We start from the raw sequence: 7,931 nt of genomic DNA on the forward strand, positions 1-7,931 counted from the left end.
CAGAACTCCAAAATGGCTCTCATGGGATTAAATCCAGGTGTTGTCAGGGCTGTATTCCTTCTGGAGGCTCTAGGGTAAATCTGTTTCCTTGCCCTGTTCAGTTTCTAGAGGTCACCACGTTCATTAGCTCTTGGCTCCTGGCTCCCTCCAGAGATCGCCTTACTCTGACTCTATCACACCTTCTTCTCTGATTCCCTCCTTCACTTCTAAGGATACTTGTGATTACATGAGGCCCACAGTGAGAATCTAGGATAATCTCCCCATCTCAGGGTCCTTAATCACATCTACAAAGTCTCTTTTGCCATTATTCTGTCTTTCGCATTATGAATTGTCCGCTTGAGTCCCCACAACAGGCCTGTGAGGCAGGTGGCGCTATTGGGCCATTTTAGAGATAGAAAAAGTCTTGCCTAGAAAGGCAGTATAACAATGTCCTCTGCTGGGTGGAAGAGCCAAGTTCAAACCCTGGCTATTTCATTGCAAAATCTAGGTGTAGCATCTTTTTGAAACCCCCACCACCTGGCTTCAATAGATTTGCTGGTTCTATGGTTTTGGGGGAGAAAGTGTGAATAGAATCTGATGGATGCATTGTCTTCATGTTTATCCTCTTATGGGATGAATTGTGAAAAGAACGACAGATACTCTCAAAACCCTTGGATCTCAAGATGCTGGGAAGAATAGCAACCTAATTCTATGATTCTTATGCCCAAATATTGGTTTATTCAGCAGCCTCTGTAGTCCAGCCTGGGTCTCAGTCAATAGAGTCTGGCTGAGACATGAGTCTCAAACACCAGCTCAAATATCAGCCTCAAATACCAGCCTTTTAAACAAAAAGCCTCAAACACCAGCTTCTTTAACAAAACTAATAGCAACGGTGGTGGCAGCAGCAGCAACAGCACGAGATGCAGCAAGCAGGTGAAATTCTTCAGGCCTTGGAGTTGCAGGGGAAAGATATGCTGCAAAGAGTGATTGCCTTTAGTATGAGAATAATACAAAGACCAATGGGAAAGCAGACTGCTGCTGGATGACAAAAACCACAGAGGATTTCGAGTTGCCTGACACCTCTAGACAGGGCCCTAGTGGATATTAAGCACAGAGTGAAAGTCATCTTTAACATTCAGCAATAGACTTTCAGATCTGAAAAGCATCTTAACCTAAAGGGGGCCCACTGGCACTCAACATACTGAGACAGAATAAAAGCTGCAGACTCTTTTCCTCATGAAATCAACCCCTCTAGGTATCCATAGACAAATTCTAGAGTCATCAGACTCAAATCGGAGTCATCTACTAACGTAAGTATAAGCCTGAGACTGCATATAGAAATACTACCAGTAGAAGCCTGTGGATGAACTTGGAGGGTGATGAGAGAAGTACAGAAAAGCCAATCTATCCCTCAATATTTCACCACATCATCCAGCCACGGTGGATGAAATGACTACTGGCAAAGAATTTGTCAAATCTTGATTTGTGAAATATTTACTGAGTTTCTATTATCTGCTAGAGACAGTGCTAAATCATTAACGATAGAGTTCTTGCTCTAAAGGAGAGGGAGTCATACAGAGTAGAAGTTTCTATCATGGAAGTATGGGGTCTGGTAGAGATAATGGAGGCTCCCTGGACTTTGGAGGAAGGAGAGTTGGACAAGCTTTGCTCTATGAGCTGTGACTTTCCTGGTTTCAAGGGACAGAAACCTAACTTGAACTACAGAGGGGGAAGGATTGCCATGAGACCAATGCCCTGGAAGGGTAGAGAATTGGCCAGGCCTTGGGAGTGACTGAAACCAGAGGCTAGAAAGTCATCATCAAGACAAGGCCATTGTGTGGGCTGTTCTCTGTGTCTGGAAAGCTCTTTCCTCCAATTTAGTTTATCTTTTGCTCATCGTTCATGTTATTCCAGTCACCTCCTCAGTGAAGCCTCCCCCTCCTACCACTCAATTCCCTGACTGGATTACACCCAGATTCCTGGCTGTTCCATTCAAGTGTTTGGGCAAATGAGAAAAAGGTGATCCCTTTGGCTAGACAGCGCCAGTAAGGGAAAAACAGAGTGCCCCCTTTTCTAAGCAAACACAGCTTCTCACCAGGGTTCTTGGCTTGATGAGCAGAGTATAAGTGACATTTCAGCCTGCTTGGCCCCTTTGCTCATGCTGTTTTGTGCAGTGCACAAATTGCACAACTGTATATAGCAACTGAGCCAGATTCCACATCTCTCAAAAAAACTGTGCACTTTTTCATCTCACTACTTGTTAAAATGGTAGTTTTACTTTGCTTACATGATTATTTAAGGCAAGCCCTATGAAGGCAGCAACTGGGTACATTCTTGCTCAATGTACGATGTCTAGAGCCCAGGACAGTGTCTGACATATTGAAGGCCCTGAATAAATAATAGTTGTTTCATGAATGAAATGAGTATGTAAGGAAATGAGTGTTTCTGCCTATTTCTCTTAGACTAGCTTTTTCTATGAGGTGGGAGCCATAGTTGTTGGTAGCTATGAGCTCACAGCCAGAGAAGGTTGCTTCTCCTTAATTCTAATTTTTAGAATTCCAGGAAAGGATATTTATTGGTCCAGCTGAGATCACATGCTCTCTGGGAGTGGGAGTCTCCCTGACTGGCAACCCCTAATAAAACTTAGTTGCATAAATGGTGGAGTAAACAGTTTCCCAATAGACAAAGGAGTCCTTCTCAGCCACAGATGGGAGGGCTAAACAGAAACAACTCCAGATGTCCTCCAAACAGCCCACATATGTCCACAGGCTGGCCACTTCTGTGTCTTCCTTTCCTCACCTGTGAAAGGAGAGAATGTGCTGAGCTGACCTCTGAGATTATCTAGCCCCAAGATTCCATTCCCTTTTGTTCTGGTTCTGGTTCTCCAGCAAAATTCTGTTCTAGTGCTGGAGGCAGTAAGTGGAAAAAGACACGACTGTGGGGAGCCTCAGTGAAGGAAGGCTTAATGGAGGTGAGCTTTAAGCTGTGGCATCAAGGTGGAGGAGGATTTGTATACCGAGAGCAGAAGGAGGGGAGATTTTGAGAGTGGGAGCCTGGCTTGGGGAAGTATATTAGGTTTTGGTGTTGAGCCATTTGTTTGTTAGGAGTCTCTCTCTCTCCCCCCCTCCCCGCCCCCCGTCTCTCTCTTTTCTTTTCTTTCTTTTCTTTTTTCCTTTTTTTTTTTTTTGCTGTAAATCTGTTTGTAAGGGATAATACCTTAACTTGTCTATATTTTTCCCCTAACCAAGAACAGCAAGCCAATCATTCACAAGGATCTGAGGGAATGAGACACTGGAAAAGCAAGTTTTGATAAGGGCAAGCTAATCAAAATAGGTCCTAAATACAAATGTCTCTAGGGTATCTGAATTAGGCTGTTTCCCTTGAGGTCTATACTTCGTATGTATGCTGGAGGTTTTGGAGGGTGGTAGTTTGTGCTCCAGTAGCACAAACTGAGAGCGCTTCAGGGAGGCAGGGAAGAAAGAAGCATCTCCATTTCATGATGCTAAAAGGACATGAGGCTCTTACACACCCAACTGGCCCTATACCCTTCCCTAGATCATTAAAATAGAATAATTTTGGCACTCGTCTATTCTCCTTCTGAGTCTTCAGGCTTCTTCTCTGCGGCTTTCTTCAAGGATGTTGCTCAAGCTCTTTTTAATCTTCAGCCTATTCACAAGATTAGGGAACAAAGAGTGAGGTTTGCCTTTACTTGCTGAGAATGGGCCTTGTCCTGAAAATGGGAGCAGTCTGTCCAGGAGGGCCACCCACGAGGAGCCATGGTTAGAGGCCCTGGGCACCTAGGACAGGAATCTGGAAAGGGAAGCAGAGGCTCCCAAAGAGGATGTGGGAGAATGGGAGCAAATGACACACTTCTGATCCATGCACAATGGCAATCCTTTAAAGTCGCGTTGCCTGCAACTACACTTTGCTACTTAGGGACCTATTCTTACATATACCAACTTGTGGTCCTGTTTCCAGATCCTCTAATCTGCTTATCAAGGAAGAGAATAAAGGCCCATACCCTGATACTGGGGAAACTGTGTTTCATGTTGCCCCAGTGGGGGGCAGAGAGAACACAGGAGATTTGCCATGGACTCCAAAGACTATGCTAGGTATCTACTGATGCTAGAAAAGCAAGCACAGCTTTCACATTAAAGAATTTGGAGTCTGTGCTGGGGATGCAGGTAGCGGGTGGCCAAGCAGCCCTTTGTAAAATGTTATCAAAGAGGCAACAAAGCACAGTGAGTAAAAGTACCGATCTGAAGCTGGTCTGCTAGGATTTCATTCTCTGACTTCCACCACTTACTAGCTGTGTGTCTTTAAGAAAGTTACTTTACCTCTCTGTGCTTCAGTGTTTTCACCTATAAAGTGGGTTTTACAAAAATATCTACCTCTTTGGATTGTTGGGAGGATTAATGACTTAACATAAGTACTTGAAACAGTACCCTGGTACAAAGTGAGTGGTACATAAAATGTTTGCCAATATTTCTATTCCCCAATCTGTTATCTGTGGATTTGAAATGTTTCTCAAAGCTAAAGTTATAAAATGTGAATGGAGGTTCAGGAACCACTGAGGTTGTGGTGATGGTGCTTTGAAGTCAGAAAAAGTGCTTGTGAGATGGAAGAGTAAAGAATAAGAGATAAGTTGTTGTGGGGGCCCAAGGCTGGACTTGTAGGCTAAGATTAGCCTGTGGGGTGGGGACAGGGTAGCTGGGAGGTCTGGGGCATTTCTGGGGCTTGAGGAGCTGCTTGAGGCCTCGAGTTGAGGGTGAGGGGATGCCATGATGAGATGAGAGAGATGGCAAAGGGAGACCGTGGGTGGGGGTACCCAAGTCTGGGTGTGGGTGGCTGCACAAGAAGCAGTTTTGACTAGACCCGTTTGGAACTGGAAGTGGGTAAAATTTGGAAAGAGATGAAATCTATTCTTGGCATTTCGTCTCCAAGAGCTCATCTCCTCTCTTGCTTCATGTCCAGTACCTTCCCACTGCCTTAAAATGCTGGCCCCCAAAGCCAAGCCTTCCTCCTCCCACTGCTCTACAGCCTGAAACTGTTCACTTCACCCACCAGCCCCCTAACAGAATTCCCATCATTTGAGTGCAGGCTCGGATGTCGACCAGACTCGGAAGGAAAGCTAACAGAGTGGAACTAATCTCTCACTAACAAAATTACTGATAGCCATGGATTGTTCCCCAAAGCCCCTGGCTTTTAAAAATGAAATACTTGTTAACTCAAATGTTTAATCTAGGAATTCTTAACTCAGGAGCCGGTGGGGTAGGCATGAGAGGGTTGCAGGCCTCTGATAATCATCATTGTGAATGATTATTAAAAGGGGTCTGTGACCCCTGAAATGTTAAGGGCCATTTGCTTTAACCTGTCTTGGCTGAGGCAGTATAACAAAGTAAAATGTAAGCATTCGGGTTAGTTGGAAATAAATATTTTTCAGTGGGGTAAGCTAGTGGTTTGCATGTGTTTGTGTGCATGCCTGCAAATGAACACATGTGTGTGTCTCCAAATTTATTTCTTTTTCAATTTTGGAACCATAGATTTTTCTTCAATGCTTTGATTTATTGCATTTCTCCCACCAGCATAGCCCCTGTGGTAGATTCAGCTGAGGTTCAGATCTGAGTGTTGGGCAGAATGGGGTGGATGAGGTGGCTGTAACCTGGTTGTAGGGTCTGGAATCTGCTTACTCATAGGTTTTTGACGTACTGCATGTTCTTCCCCCCTAGGACAGGAAGTTCTTACTTCCATAACACATTATCATCACCAAGGAAGTGAGCACATATTTTCCACAGCTCCCATCCTCCTTTTCCTTACCCCATTTCCTATTGCTGTCTGCCTTCCCCATCCACTTCCCTGAATGCTTCACTTTGCCATAATGAGATGCTCAGCTGCCATGCAGCCATCAACAACCAGAGATGGATGGGGTCTCCTGTACTGCCCTGAGAGGGATGTTAGAAAGACACTGTATTCATGGTAGCAGGCTAGAGAAGGCAAGGAGAAATGAAGAGCCCGATCATACACAGATGCCATTATTCAAATAAAATGATTATTCTTTCGTCCAGCCCCTACTAACTGGAGTAATTGAAGCAATGCTATATTTATGGAAAACACTATAAGGGTCACGCATTGTTTAGACTCAATTGGAAAACTGCACCTTCTGAGATCAAATTTAATGCAGCATCATTAGGACTTGATTAGCTCAATGCAGAATAAGGTGAAAATACTCAATTCAGAGAAGAACATGTGGTAATGAATGATATATTTTTATTCAAATACTTTGTTAATTCCCCAGGCAGGTGTGATTTCCATAAAATAAAAGGTCCTGAGTAAAAAGGAAAAAAGTCAGTTTAAGAATTCTATGGCTGTACTGGAATAAAATGTTAGCAAAAAGACTTACTAATGCTACCCTGATAGTGATGTGTTTAGAAATCTTAGAAGTTAGAAATAATTTACAAATAAATGATATTTTCTCCATATCCAGGAGAGGCAAAAAAAAAAAAAAATGCTAAATGAAATTAAAATTGAAACACAGATGTCACATCTAAGTATAATTGGAAAATTCTTAGCTTTTCTGAGAGATTTCTAAGATGGCTTCTTTCTAAAGAAAGAAATCAGAATTTTTTAGAAAATTTAAAAGTATAAGGCTAGGTACTATTGCTCATACCTGCAATCCCAGCACTTTGAGAGGCTTAAGGCAGGCGGATCACTTGAAGTCAGGAGTTAGAGACCAGCCTGACCTACATGGTGAAACCCTGTCTACTAAAAATATAAAATTAGCCGGGCATGGTGGCACACGCATGTAGTCCCAGCTACAGGATGAGCCACGAGAATCACTTGAGCCCAGGAGATGGATTTTACAGTGAGCCGAGATCATGCCACTGCACTCCAGCCTGGGTTCTCAGTGATATGTCAAAGGTGAGAATTTATAACATTCAGCAGAGCTTCATTAAACACACTGAATAAATAATCTCATTTGCTGTGGGAATAAGGCCAAAGTGTAAAATAGATAAGAATTTAGTAACCTGAAAGTAATCCTTCTGACCCATACTTTTCATTATATATATCTATAAAAGGAGTCTGAGTGGCTAGATGTTCATCCTAGAAAGAGGCCTAGTTTCGCTTTATTTATTTGTTTATTTATTTATTTGAGGCAGGGTCTCATTCTGTCACCCAGGCTGGAGTGCAGTGGTGCGATCTCAGCTCACTGCAGCCTCCACCCGTAGGGCTCAAGGGATCTTCCCACTTCAGCTGCCTGAGTAGCTAGGATTACAGGCAGCTGCCACCACACCCAGACAAATTTGCATTTTTTTGTAGAGATGGGATCTCCCTGTGTTGCCCCAGGTTGGTATCAAACTCTTGGGTGCAAGCGATCTGCCCACCTCGGCCTCCTGAAGTGCTGGGATTTCAGGCATGTGCCACCATGCCCAGCCTGGTTTCACTATCTTTTGAGAGCATGTTAACATCCATATTATTGTATCCTTATAAATAATCTCTGAGGTATATAGGGGCATATATTAACCTGATTAAAAAGAGAAGGAACTGGCCAGACGTGGTGGCTCATGCCTGTAATCTCAGCACTTTGGGAACTGAGGCGGGCAGATCACCTGAGGTCAGGAGTTCGAGACCAGCCTGGCCAACACGGCAAAACCCCGTCTCTACTGGAAACACAAAAATAGTCGGCTGTGGTGGCGTGTGCCTGTAATCCCAGCTACTTGGGAGGCTGAGGCAGGAGAATCACTTGAACCGAGGAGGCAGAGGCTGCAGTGAATGGATATCCCACCACTGCACTCCAGCCTGGGTGACAGAGTGAGACTCCATCTCGAGAGAGAGAGAGAGAGAGAGAGAAAAGGAAGGAAGGAAGGAGAGAAGGAAGAAAGGAAGGAAGGAAGGAAGGAAGGAGAGAAGGAGAGAAGGAAGGAAGGAAGGAAGGAAGGAAGGAAGGAAGGAAG

This window comes from Colobus angolensis, unplaced genomic scaffold (genome assembly GCF_000951035.1).
Source record: "Colobus angolensis palliatus isolate OR3802 unplaced genomic scaffold, Cang.pa_1.0 Scaffold501, whole genome shotgun sequence".
Classification (NCBI taxonomy): Eukaryota; Metazoa; Chordata; class Mammalia; order Primates; family Cercopithecidae; genus Colobus; species Colobus angolensis.